Source organism: Tachypleus tridentatus, chromosome 1 (genome assembly GCF_004210375.1).
Source record: "Tachypleus tridentatus isolate NWPU-2018 chromosome 1, ASM421037v1, whole genome shotgun sequence".
In the NCBI taxonomy this organism is placed as follows: Eukaryota; Metazoa; Arthropoda; class Merostomata; order Xiphosura; family Limulidae; genus Tachypleus; species Tachypleus tridentatus.
Genome location: NC_134825.1, coordinates 81534821 through 81549296, shown reverse-complemented (window position 1 = coordinate 81549296; position 14476 = coordinate 81534821). Strand labels below are relative to the sequence as shown.

Here is a 14476-nt window from a genome sequence, read left to right as displayed (position 1 = left end):
TAAATCTAAGCCAACATCCAAATGCAGTACACACCCACACACAGATTTTATTAAACAAAAGACCTACACATATGGTCTAGAAAAACTGATGACATCACTTTAAGATGAGGGTGAAAACCGAGTAGTTTTCTATGCGTTTGTGATTAGTGTGTTCCAAGATACATGAGCTCCTACAAAAAAAGAAACTCGTGACCTTGAGGCCAAAGTGCACGTTTAGTCTCCATAAAGATCAATAGACTGTTTATCGACATGTGTGATTGAACCTACTAGTATTACCTAACTGTTTACATTTACAATACATTCAATTGATAAGTTAGTATAACTATTTAACGTAGCAATAGTTTGTGTACGAGAGGACAGTCAACTCCAATACAACAAGTTTTTCACATCCTCGAAACATCTCGGGCTGTTTACCATTGGCCTACTCTACGAATTAGCGATTTCGTATAAGAACCAAGTTGCATTTTAACTTGCGAACAATTAACTTCGATAAAGATGAATAATCTCTCTGTTTATATGTTTCTGGTTGTCGTTTCGAAAACAGTCTTTAACCATTAAGAACCAACTTATCATATCAGTAGTTAAAACACGTAGAATTAATTGCTGTTTTTAGATAAACACAACAATTCTCATTTTCCAGCTTTTACAGTTGTTTGATTGTGCATATATAAATGTGTAGTTACGTTGTTTCAGCTATTCAGAGTTATTTCTTTTTTAAACCATCACAAACCCAGTTCTAGAGTATCATTCTCGTTTATTCTCTTAACATTTTTTCGTTATTTTCTTTTATAATGTAAATTTGCATTTGTTAATATAAGTTTTAAATACGTTACTGTAATAAACGTCACCTGTTTAGGTCTAGTTTTGTTCCTAAATATCACGTGACTTTGCGTGCAAGCCCTATACGCATTAACAAAAAGTACAGCTTACCTTACCTTTTCCCCCCTCCTTTCCCCCCCTGCTTTATCGTGAGACGTTGGTGTTGTATGATCGTGGTTTATATACTTGCGTTTCTAGCAAGCTAATGGCTAGAAGCACTGAGAGCAATTGGTCGCAACAAGCTTATGGAAAAACGTAGGGGATGTCAAGAGGATTGGGGGGCGGAACCTAAGGGGATGGAACAAACCAGTCTAGCCTCTCAACCTTCAGGCCTCTGAACAGAGGAAACTCTTAGAACGTGTTTGTCTGCAGGTTTCACACGCCCCACCTCACTAGACGCAGTTCTCGTACACGCTATAGACCCTGCAGTGATTTTACACAGTGTACTTTGGACCGAGGTGGTGTGTTAAGTTTTTCCTTGTAAACTGTGTCGGTTCTTTGTCTCGATAGTCAGTCTCGAATACTTGCTCTAAGTGAAGCAGTTATCTTCGACCTTTGTAAGAAATAATGGATTTTCCATAAGTTTTGGTGAGTAATTTTTGTATGTTATCCATGATTAATAAAACATGCCCATGAAGTTTCGTTAACAGTAAGCTATTGTTGGATGTTTTTTGCTTTCTGGAAACAACTGTGGAGTTGAGAGTTAAATGGTTGTGGGAGCATATAAGTTTAACACACGTTCTAGTTTATTATGTGTGATATGCCAGAACAGCAGTGTGCCTAACATAGTTCGACTACGTGTTTTTTCAGCTTTGAGTACAAACGTTAAACAACACTGGAATTACTTCAAATACCTGTATCAAATAAAACTTGTAGTTTTAAACTGTAACTTGTTTTTCACATGACATAAGACCATAAATTTGTCGGGTTTGCATGGCCTAGAGACTAGTTTCAATCTTTTTTCGTGTATGAAATTAAAAACAGTCTGTTATTGCATAAAGACTCAAACAATTTTGTTATATAATTAATAGTGAACCACTTGCAAATGAGCTTCATTTCAGTTGCAAACGAAGTTCGGGAATTTTCTACCCAATAGTACGTTATTAGATTATCAGTTTCAAAATTACTAATACTGCAAGTTGTTCTGGAAGAAAAGGTTTCACTGGAAAAACTTTGATATTTAACCATCGTCCTGTGTACTGTCATGATGCATTATACGTGATTATATACTAGCTCGTTGGAAAGTATTTAAAGTGTAAAGAAAACTTCACAGTAACCAACATTGTTACGTTCGATAAGTGCACGATAAACTTGTGATTGCATCGTGAACGTGTTTTTGTTATTCTTAACCTTTCTTTCAAGCACTCGTCCTATCAAATATGTGGTCATTAAGTTGTCAAATTCCTCTTGACACTTGTACCAAGCCAAAAATTTATATGATGACTGATGCATTGTCTGCAAACCAAACAAAGACGACAGCCAGACAAAGGAAACACATAATCTAGTTATGAAACGCCAAAGTTGAGGATATACATAAACTAAAGGCATTCAGGAGATTGAGAAGCGTGTTTATTTCCTTTTTGCAATTGTTATTAAATTTATCAATTTTAGAAATTGTTGATTTGATTTATCCTTAATACGCAGTATTTCTATCTGTCTTAGTCGTGGAGGAGGGTGAAAAAAGACTTACCAAACAGTTGCACGTGCCTCCAGTATTGAAAACGGAGTCTGTTTGTTTGTATTACCTAATCAAGTTTCATACCAATAACCCTTTCGTGGTAGGTCAAATTCCCAGTGGCACAGCGGTGTGCCTGTGGATTTGTACTGCTAGAAACCGGGTTTCGATACCCGTTGTTAGCAGAGCACATAACCCTTTGTGTAGCTTTGCACTTAGTAACAAACGACATCATCATAATCAAGGTAAAAGTTCACATATCATGACCTTTTTACCAAGTTATGTTTGGTGCAGATAGCCTAGTTGCTTTGCGCCATAAAACGCCAATCAACCAACGAAGTTACATTCAAAATCTAGTTAAACAACTTTATCAACGTATGCGAATGATACGTATGTAATAAATAAACCTTTAATATTATACAAGTTTTTAATTTGTTAATTTTAAAAATAAATATTTAGATAAATCCTAAAATACGCGTTATATGAGAATCATTACATTTTTTAAAAATCTGTAACGCCTTCTTTTGCAGTATTGAAGCTGTTGTCATTCGTTACTAGGGTAAAAAAGCTGCATTTCATGGCAGTATTCCATGTCTTGGTTTTCACGCGCATACATCATATTAGTAATATGTTTTTTTGTTATGGCCTTCATCCCTTTGCAGATATTTGTTTGTCCTTTTACTCCTGTGTATTTAATAATCGTTAATTACCATTCGGATACACATACACACTCCTCTGTTTCCATGTGTGACCTTCAACTGAATACTTGAGCACTCTTGACAGAATGCATATATGACCTTCAACTAAATATGTAAGCATACTTTTTCTTAGATTAAGATATAACGTATTAGAGAACAATCCGACCGACTACACGGTAACATCTAAAATCCAAACCTGTAGCCTCTTTAATGTTTTAGTACAGATCGTGAGATCTCAAATCTATAGAGACGTGGACATGACCAGTTCAAGGAAAAGAAACTGGCAGAAGTCCAAGAGTGGATAGCGGGTTCACAGTATTAATTAATACTGCTTTGACATGAAAACGGAAACGTAATCAATATGGAAAGTACTAGGTATCAACTAGGGTTTCGATTTCTCATTGTTGCTGGTGGTATGAGAAGCAATATCCTCTAGTTTGGATTACGTTATTTCATGAAATACACAATAAAACATTGTGATTCCACTGATGAGCAACGATTAATCCCACTATTCATTGGTAAAAGAGTAGCCCAAGAGTTGGCGGTGGGTGGTGATGACTAACTGTCTTCCTTCTAGTCTTACACTGCAAAATTAGAGACGGCTAGCGCAGATAGCCCTCATGTAGAGTTGCTCGAAATTCAAAAAACAAAACAAAAACAAACAATGGGGGAATGCCAAGTTTACATAGTGATAACTGTCAGAAAAATTATTAGTTTGTTTAAGGAATTTGTAAGGCATACTATAAAAAGAGAGAATATATTACACCTTTTGACTTTGTTTATAAATAAACGCACGTTGTTGACGTAGCCTTGAAGTGGAATAATGCTCCTAGTTTTAGAAAGGGTTATTTTATCACGTGATAGACATGATTTTTTAATACGCTACACGTGGCTGCGGTGTTTAAATTCGATTTAAACTGAAACTATTCTTCCCCTCTAAAAATACTTCAGTATAAAAAATAATTAAGTGTGAGTGTATGACAGTATGTTATCGTTATTAGTGAAGCCTGAAATAAATGTCTTTAGCGTGATTTACTAATCCCAGTAAGCATGGAATGAACTTGGTTATGCTATTATTTAGCAGTTTAAATATTACACAAAATCAGTCTTTTAGTAAAATATTTCCCCTGCTTATTCGATTTCTAGGCATTTTTCCTAATTCATTGTCTATCAAATTTTTGCTTAACTACATTAGTGTTTCGTACAACTACTGTTCTGGTACATGCGGTTCGTGATGAGCTATAGCGTGACCTAGAAAGCTAAAAGTTCAGACAGTCCAGGAAGGTTTCCATTATATCCACAAATAAGGTAAATTTGAGAAGAGCAGTTACAGGATGTCTACGGGAACAATTAAATAACTTGGACAGATAGTTAAGGAAGGGACAGTCACGTTTGTGGTGTCAACAAAATTTGTGGAGTAGATATAGACGAGATACAGAAGAGAGAAGAAACAAAAACATTTTGAATATTAGTTGATAATTAAAGAACATTTGTCTGAAACAAATACATCACCATTAATACCCAAATGTACCACCTTCTCTCGTCTTCATATAATAGTAAACAAAGCTTAACTTTGAAACCTCAATTTCTACTTCGTTATTTGGAATTTAAGACAGAACTAGAATAATTTAGATGTCCAAACTCGTCGAAGATAATACATCATTTATACGTGAATTCTACCCTTAGGTATTTTTAAGAATGATTTTCAACATATTAAGTATATACATGTTTATTCTATATTTGTAAACTGTATTTTCACCTGTCTTCGTTAGTTTGTATCCACTTTGTCAGTTATGAATTTTTTGTTTTATCTTTTGTATGTTGCATACCATTCAATCTTTTCACAAACAAATATACAGATGTACAGTTATTATGGGGATCGAATATCTGCGTGTTTCATAACGAAAGTCTCGAATATCATTTGTGCATCATTTGTTGTGCGTGTTACAGCGTATCTAAATTATTCACACATAACAATTATTGTTTGAAAAAAACACGCAACTATCTAATAAATGTCATTTTTACATCTTATTTAGTCAGATGAGTGTATAAACACGAAAATAGTAATTTTTTGTTCAGAATTGTTGGTTTTGAACATTTTATGGACATTGGGCGTTACTCGATTGCAACTTTTTCCAAAGTGACTTTATTGTCATATGCTATACAATATTAATACTTCTTCCTCCATTCCAGAATACCGCAACAACTTCACATTTTTATCATAAACCTAGATGTTACTGATGTAAATATGAGGCCACGTTGTTAGACACTATCTTAGGTGTATTTCATTTAAAGAACAGACAAACTTGTATATGGCCTGTGTCATCAAAAAATAAACTAAGACTTTAATTTGGTTTATTTAGATTTTGCTAGTAAAACTCGTATAATATCACAATACAGAAAAACTACGGTCCGTCAATAATTATAGACCAATGTTTTTCGTTGTTACGTACATGAATGGTTCTTATTAGACCTCGTTTTTCATCCCGCTGAAGCTTTTCCTTTGTTGCGGTTGACCTGTAGTGACATTAGATAAGAACAGAAACATGCACGCGAGGAAGCCACTGACCTATTTCTAGATTCTCTCTGTCATTGTGGTTGTGTACTGTTCGTAGGTAACTGTTTTTCAGCAAGCACCAGGAATGTTCATAATATGTCAATGAGTTAAAGTTAGGGTTGATTATTGGATATTTATTTTTCAGTATTATTCTGACATTTGTGGATAATTTTGGAAAGGAAACCCTGACGATGTTCTTCCTGAGAAACCCAATGATTCAAATTTATTATCCCTCTGATTGCGGATATTGATTTCGAATTCTACACAGTGTGACATTTTGTTTATTAGTCATTTTTGCTGTCATTGTAAAATGCACATACTATGTTTTTTTTTTATGTTTTTGATATATTATTGGTGATAAGTGGTTTGTATTCGAGTTATATTTCAATTCGACATTTATAATTTATCTCACTAAAGATTAAAAAAAGCTTATGACGAAAATAAAAAAGGAACTGTAGTTTTTCATGTTTAAGAACTCGTAAAAGAATTAAAAATGTATTTTTCAAACAAAAGGTTCATGTAAACCTATAGACTACCTCTATTTAAATAATGTTAGCCTTCCTGTGTTATGTGCGTGTGTATATAAATATTATAATATTCTGATGAAGACTAGCCTTCAGACAGTATTGTTAATTAGCAATTTTGTCCGTAGAAGCTGTTGTCTGATGATATGGTTAGCGTATAACACAGCTGATTTCTAAGCTCCGTTATTGTGTTGACAACAATAAGACTAAAAAATTAATCGAACAAAGCGAGATTTTTAAATTACCCGAATTTTTACTAGCCTTACCACAAATGTGAAATTTGTTTTACAATTGCTATCCATGCCTTAATCTCTTTTATTCTTCTTCTTACAATGTATCTACATGATTGTGGCTTAATTGTTCAACAGCGATGTTGGCATCTTACTGTCTGTAGCTTTCCAAATTAGTTTTCGGTTTTTGCTTTTGGTAGCGTGTTTGGGTTGGCAAACATGTAGCACAGCTGGTGCAAAAAAAAACCAAAACATATCCATTTCATGGAACATCATTTTGTGGTATGTACTATTTTTATACTAAAACAACATTGTGAAATGAGGCTTACATCATGTCGACAAAAAGTCGAAATCCAGACATCGATTGTTATTGCATCGAAGACTTAATGATTGTTGTGGACTTCCAGGTATACGAAAGATTAAACTGTACATATTTTACAGCATCATAAAATGATCTCCATTATATGAATTTCCCACTAGTACAGTGGTAAGTCTACGGATTTACAACACTAAAATTAGGGGTTCGATTCCCCTCGGTGGACTGAGCTGTAGGTCGATGTGGCTTTGCTATAAGAAAACACGCACTCCATTACACGAAAATCTCGTTTTTCGATTTTTTTCTTTGCGTTTTGTGATAAAACGTAATATAAGTATAAACTAATGTTACTGACGCAATACAGTAGATGGAGTAACTCTAATCTTTAAACAATTGAAGATAATTTTACAAGACAGCTAAAGCAAGAAGTATTTACAAATGTGTGTTAAATTTAAGTTCAACCCTTCGCAACAAGGAACATAAAGCCAATGCTTTTGAACCCCTGTTTCAAATGACACTAGCGGGTGAGAATGGTCACCCCTCTCTGGATAGAATGCTACTCAATTTCAAGTTAATTCCCAGCTGGTACCCATCATATAGCTGTGTACGAACAAATGGGATAAAAATATCGTGCTCAAAGACACGACAACAGGACACGAGCAAATATCGAACTTGCAACCATCAGACTACGAATCCAAACCTAGGTGAAGAATTTTGTATGGAATTCGAGAAAAAAGTGCTCTTGACGGTCAGCGATTTTTCGTTTTGTTGTATGCCATGCAAACAAGTTATGCCATATTACTTTTGAAGCTTAATAGTTGCTAGTCAGCTTTTTTTTTTTTTTACGGAAGAAATAAAGTGGATTGTTCATCAAGCTTTTAAGTGGTTACTTTACTGGCATCAACATGTTTCAGACTTAAAATAGTATGCTCTAAACAGATTCGCAGAATCGAGTTTACATGTTTTTGTTCATCTAACCAAGCACTAAGTAGGGAGAACGCGCTTTTGCCTTTTCTTAATTTCGTTGAGTTCTGTGTAATGGTAATACTGTTTATTTACACGATATTTATTACAAATTCATAGGAAAACAATGCTCATGCAGTGAGAAGAAGGTAATTTAGTTATCACACATATATGGCTAACGCCAGTGCCTCAAAAATTGTACTTAAAATTAAGCGTGTTATCGCAGCTCTCTAGCTTAATTTTAAGTACAATTTTTAAGAAAGTGGGAATTTTTGTTTTTAAAACTGTACGAGTGATATATGTAGCTCCCAGTGAAGAATAAATAAGATGACACCACCTTCTGTGAGGCGTGTATCATCAGAGCATGAGTAATCGGTAGTCGTCACACCACCCAAGAAAATATCAATATAACACAAATGAAATGATAGTGACAATTCTCTGGTGTTCACTGTACTAACATTAAAACGAAGTAAAGACTTGAAATTGTGAACTTATAAGTTCGCTTGATTTTTTGAAGCGAAATTTTGTTGAAACCACTCAACAACAATAAGGGGTGCGAGAAAAAAGTTGGTTGAACTACGTAATAAAAGACATACAAGAATATTGGTAATACTTTCAGAATAAGTATTCTGAGAAAACGGTTCATTACACACACGCGCGGTTTGAAGCTTGGGCAAGAATAATGTTTGATTATTTTTGTACAGCAACGATAGATATTGTTAACATGTTATCCAGTTGGATGGTACACTTCCTCACTGGAGCTTTATCGCCCGCAACTAACCTAACAAACATTCACCAGTCAGTGTATCGGACGGGGAGGCTCTTATCAGCTGGCCTTCGCGTTCTTCGGACACTAACACCTACGGTTTTTTTGTGGGTTTCATAAAGGGCACGGTTTACACTACTAAGGTTGCAAGTATGGATGAATTGCGTCAACGAATCCGAGAAGCCTCGCGCAGGTTACTTCTGCAGGTTTGCAAAACATCGGGTAAGAGATTGATTGGTATGAACATATGTGTATAACTTGTGGCGCACTTGTTGGACTGTAATGACTGTACGCGATAAAAAAACAAAACAATAAAACATTTACACGTTATTCTTACATGTACAATAAAACGCGCATTTCTGTTAAACGGTTTTCTCGGTATAAATTTTAAAAAAGCGTTTGCAGTATTTTTTGAGATCCGCTAAATTATTATTGTGTACTGAAAATAATACGTCATCTAAATGATGAAATAAGGTATTTTCTCTCTTTCACATTTCATTTGTGAATCTAGACGATATTTGGCCTGAACTAGCTCCGCCATGTGTACGTCAAGATAAAACTTCTTCATTAATGCAGGTCACGAAGTTACTTCTGTACTAGTTCTGATGGTTATGAATCATCTATTGCATCACGCAAACTCGTAAAGGGACTGACTGTATGTATTACTGAGCTGATTGAGTTGGCGTCATAGCGACTCATACCGAATAAAGTACTGAATTTATATATCTTACTTAGCAACGTATTGTGCTTGTTGCACGACAGCAAGACCAAGGAGCAACAGAAGCTGTGAAAATAGTGTATAACGCTAACAAATTAATACTTTACTGATCTACATGCATGGCCCCACAGGTGGGCCAATGAAGCGAATAATAAAATAAGTATTAAAATTACAGGCCCGTTGCAGTGATTAGTAAGTTAATGGAAAAATATTCATCGACTTTGTTGTTGCTGTTCTTTGTTTGTTTGTTGTTGTTTTTTAATAACATTTAAAGCATTTAATAGGGAAAATGTGAACACTATGAAATTAGCCTAAATACCAGCTGGTCAAAAGGTTTTAAGACCATACCAAAAAGAAGTCCTAAGCAGGGTAGGAAATTCCCAACAAGAGGTCTCAGTAGTGAGTTGCACGGCCGTCATTGCGAATAACTACAAACATCCGCTTTGGCATGGTCGATATAAGCGTTTGCAGAAAGAAGGCTGGCTGGAATGTTATTCCAAGTGGCGAAGATGGCTTCACGGAGATCATGCACTGTTTGGAATTGACGTCAATTTCTATAGACTTCCCTTGCCATCTACCCCAAACATTTTCAGTGGGGTTCAGTTCGGGCAAACACGCTGGATGGTCCAAAAGAATCACGTTATTCGCCATGAAAAAGTCCTTTGTTTTGCGGGCATTGTGGATTGCAGCGTTGTCTTGCTGAAAAAGGGCTTTCAGTCAATAAGGATGCTATCTCTAACATGCCAGTGTAGCTAGCTGCTGTTTGACGCCCCTGTATAACCTGAAGCTCCATTGTTCCATGGAAGGAGAAAGCACCCCAGATCATGATTTAACCTCCATTGTGGCGTGTAGAAAATGTCTCCGGTGGGATATCCTTATCGTGCCAGCAACGTTGGAAGCCATCTGGACCATCCAGGTTAAATCTTTTCTCATCAGAGAACAAAACCTCCGTCCACTTTTCTACGTCCCATGTTTGGTGCTCCTCAGCAAAGTTTAACCGAGCTGTTTTGTGGTGTGAAAGGAGGCATGGCCTTTGAAGATGTTTACAGTTTTTAAAGCCTTTCTCTCGTAGATGCCGTCTTATTGTTCTTGGGCTGCGTTCTGCATCCGTAAGGGCCTTAATCTGGTTCGACGATCGGCTGGTGTCTTGCCGGACAACCCATCTAATTCTCCTGCTCAACGCCGGCGAAATTTTCTTGGGCCGATTACGTGAAATTCTAGTTCCATATCCTCAGGGTTTTTTAAGAAATTTGCAACAGCAGTTTTACTACACCCAATCTCACCAGTGATGGCACGTTGAGAGAGACCTTGCTTTTGCAGCTCGACAATTCTGCCACGTTCAAACTCTGTCAACTTTTTAGTCTTTGCAATGTTTTTACCCAGTGTAACACAGGAGATGTTGACAACGCTAATGCTTGCACACAAATGACTAAATTTCGTTACTTGTTTACCGATTAACGCTTCGTTTCAGTATGGTCTTAAGCTTTTGACCAGTATTTCATAGTGTTCACATTTTCTCTATTAAGTGCTAAAAAAGTTTATTTTTATTTTTCGAAGTTCTACTCAAATAAGTGGTTAAGTCTAACAACGCAAAATGCATATATATATATTTTTTTATGTTCATTGACCTTAAGATTTTGGCCAGCAGTGTATATATTTGTAAGACATATAGAGCATTATATATGTGTATGTTATACATTATATGCATATATAATATAAGGAAAGATAATTGAAAGAAAAAGAAAGTCAAAACGGAATGGCTATTGATTATAATGAGGAAAGAAACTAATAACCATTTGTAACTTAAAAGTAGGTTCTGCCTTTTACTTGTAAAATGTCAAGGTCACGAAAAAATATTTTGTGTATTTCTTACTTCATGTATTTATTCAGAGATTCTTTAGGTACGTAAGTTGGTCGAAATGTTGTATGCTTTATAATAAACCTTTCTCATTACCCATTCAAGCTGTCTTCAAAGTGTTAAACCTGTATTTATATTGTTCATATATTTTTCCAGTCTCCTAGACTCCAATGCTCCTCAAACCCGTTCCAATATCTTTCACCAAGTTTTAACAACTCGCTCGCCCCAGTCCAAAAAACGACAAAAAGTACTAAATTAAAATATAAAATTATTTATTATAACTTAAATATACAATATCAAACTACAGTAAAAATTAACTAACATAAACAAAAATATAAATGTATTTATCAAATTATTACTAGAATGAATAAAAAGCTCATGACTTTGTTGCTGTTCTCGAATTTGTTGTATAATTCGTAACGCTCATTCACCCAGATCCCCTGGTGGGACAGCAATAAGTCTTCCGATTTACAACGCTAAAATTAGGGGTTAAGATTCCCCTCAGTGGACACCGCATAGAGCTTCTGTGAAACATACATTCCTTACGTAAAGAGGTTAGAAGCTGATATTATTAAATGGATGCTTAAACAAGTATGTCGCAATAATTATACGTTTTCATGAACGCATTCTGATCATTGTGAATTAATTCTATTGGACGAATAAAATCGTTTGGTAATTTAACAACAAATAAATACAACTTTTAAAAATAAATATACTGAATTTTTTCTTTCCCTTTTTATGAATGGCTTATTTCAGACGATTAAAATGGTTTTAAATTTATGAAATAAGCTCCTGGCTTAATGTACAGTAAATAAACCAGAATGTGTTTTGTGCATCTCTTGTTAAAATAATAAAAGTAATATAAGGTTTCTTTTGGTGTTATAATGGGAAGGACAGCGAAGGCCAAGATTTAAATAACTTTGAATGGTTTCCAAGCAGTTTTAAGAAAATCGGTGCATGTGATGAAACCGAAAGATGGCATAACGTCACTTCCTGTTCAGACCAACAACGTAGAACCCTTGCTGATTAAGCAAATTTCTTGTTGTTTTGTATGTACATTTATCTTGTTTTTAGCGACACGTCTTGAATTACCATCACCACATGTTCTGATCTGTTTACATGTGTGAACATGTTTATATTCAGTTTACAAGCCTACAAATTCCATATTATATCATGGCTGTAGATGTCTACACCCATCATTATTCATCATTTAAAGATGGTAGACGCAAACCTTGATTTTTTCATTGTCATTATCCGGTATCGTGCACAAAGTATATGTATGTGTTTCCACGTGCAGACAAAGATATTGTGTGTTTATTACAGTCATATGAAAATGGTTTGCCTGTCCGTAGAAATGGTGTGTCTCAATAAGCAGTTATATGTATCGACCACATTTGATAAATAAATAAATACTGGATACTTGCTGTTATGTAACCACACGTAAAGAAATATTTTTTGTACTTGAACTTAATGATGACGTATATATGATCTATAAAAGTGCTCCACAGACGGAAAATCTTGTAGAACTGCAATGGATATTTATAAATCACTCAAACAAAATTATGATAAGTCGAACATAATTTCCGTAAATGTTGACTGCCTCCCTTTTTTAATGTATATTGAAAATTTCATTTTGATGATGAAAATTTTGTTTTTTTGTAGTTTGGTTTTCATTGTGTTTCTCTTTTTGGTTATTATTTCTTGACGTCTATTCATACTGATGATTTCAATTAGTAAAATCTGTTTATAGCTGACCACTACGTTTACATTTTATTTTGAAAATTGATTCAGGGTATTGCATGTGATTTGTGTTTTAGCTTAAGTTGTGCGATAGCTTAAAGAGGTTAAAAAGCAGTACGAAATGTACTAGTTACAGTCATGTGAAAAAGTTTGGACACCAGATGAAAGCCTGTGCGTTTTTGTAACATTTTTGGATATATAGATATTTAATCTCAGTTTCAACAATACTGAGAGCTTATAGGAATAAAACTGAAGAAAAGACTTTTCAAGATCTTCTGTAAATGTAATTCTACAAAACTTCATATTCTAACTGAGGGAAAAAGTTAGGTCACCCTACCCCCTAATAGCTAGTGTTACCCCCTTTGGCTGAAGTAACTGCAGTGAGACGCTTCTTGTAGCCATCTACCAGTCTCTGACATCGGTCTGAAGAAAGTTTGCCCCACTCCTCAATGCAGAATTCTTTCAGCTGTGAGCTGTTTGAGGGGTTTCTTGCATGTACAGCCCGTTTCAAGTCACCCCACAGCATCTCAATGGGATTAAGATCTGGGCTTCAACTCGGCCATTTCAGGACTCTCCATTTCTTAGTTTTCAGCCAGTCCTTATTGGATTTACTGGTATGTTTTGGGTCATTGTCGTGTTGCAGGGTCCAGTTCCGCTTCAGCTTTAATTTTCTTACAGATGGTTTCACATGATCCTCAAGCACCCTCTGATACACAGTAGAATTCATGGTGGATTCTATGATTGTGAGCTGACCAGGTCCTGCTGCAGCAAAGCAGCTCTAAACCATGACACTTCCACCTCCTTGCTTCACAGTTGGTATGAGGTTCTTTTCTTGGAAATCTGTATTTGGTTTACGCTAAACACGTCATCTGTTCTGGTGTCCAAATAAATCAATTTTGGACTCATCTGTCCAAAGAACATTATTCCAGAAGTCCTGGTCTTTGTCTACATTTTCTCTGGCAAACTTCAGTCTGGCCTTGATGTTTCTCTTAGAGAGCAAAGGTTTCCTCCTTGCACACCTCCCATGCAAGTTAAACTTGTGCAGTCTCTTTCTGATTGTAGAGGCATGCACTTTCACATCAACGGTAGCCAGAGCCTGCTGTAGGTCCCGTAATGACATGTTAGGGTGTTTGGAGACCTCTTTTAGCATCTTGCGGTCTGTTCTCGGGGTGAACTTGCTTGAACGACCAGACCTGGGCATGTTGGCAGTTGTTTTGAAAGCCCTCCACTTGTTGACTATTTTCCAGACAGTGGAATGGCTGATTTCAAAATCTATTGGGATCTTTTTAAATCCCTTACCAGACTCATAAGGTGCTACAATTTTCTTTCTGAAGGCCTTAGACAGCTCTTTTGCTCTCACCATGGTGCTCACTCTCACTTCAACAGTCAGGAGCACACCAAACTAAATAAATGTCTGAGGTTTAAATAGGGCAAGCCTCATTCAGAATGCTGAGTAACGATCTTCTAATCATGATCACCTGGTGTGATAACCTGTGTGTGAGTTGAGCCACTTTAAGTGGGAATAAATGTGGGGGTGTCCTAACATTTCCTCAGTTAGAATATGCATTTTTGTAGAATTACATTTACAGAAGATTTTGAAAAGTGTTTTCTT

At 35.7% G+C, this 14476-nt stretch overlaps 1 protein-coding gene across 8 annotated transcripts in view; it reads left to right on the top strand.

Moving 5' to 3' along the window:
- Positions 1–14476, top strand: part of LOC143253421 (uncharacterized) — an 80941-nt gene that overhangs the window by 21671 nt on the left and 44794 nt on the right. For 2 of the 8 annotated variants that reach the window (XM_076507310.1, XM_076507287.1), the window contains exon 1: positions 1004–1407. The exons of 4 other annotated variants lie outside the window; for them this stretch is intronic. The gene's annotated coding sequence lies outside the window, so the exon portion shown is untranslated. Of the gene's footprint in view, positions 1–1003; positions 1408–14476 lie in introns of those variants that run through there. 2 more of the 8 variants (XM_076507301.1, XM_076507320.1) reach the window with 1 other exon arrangement.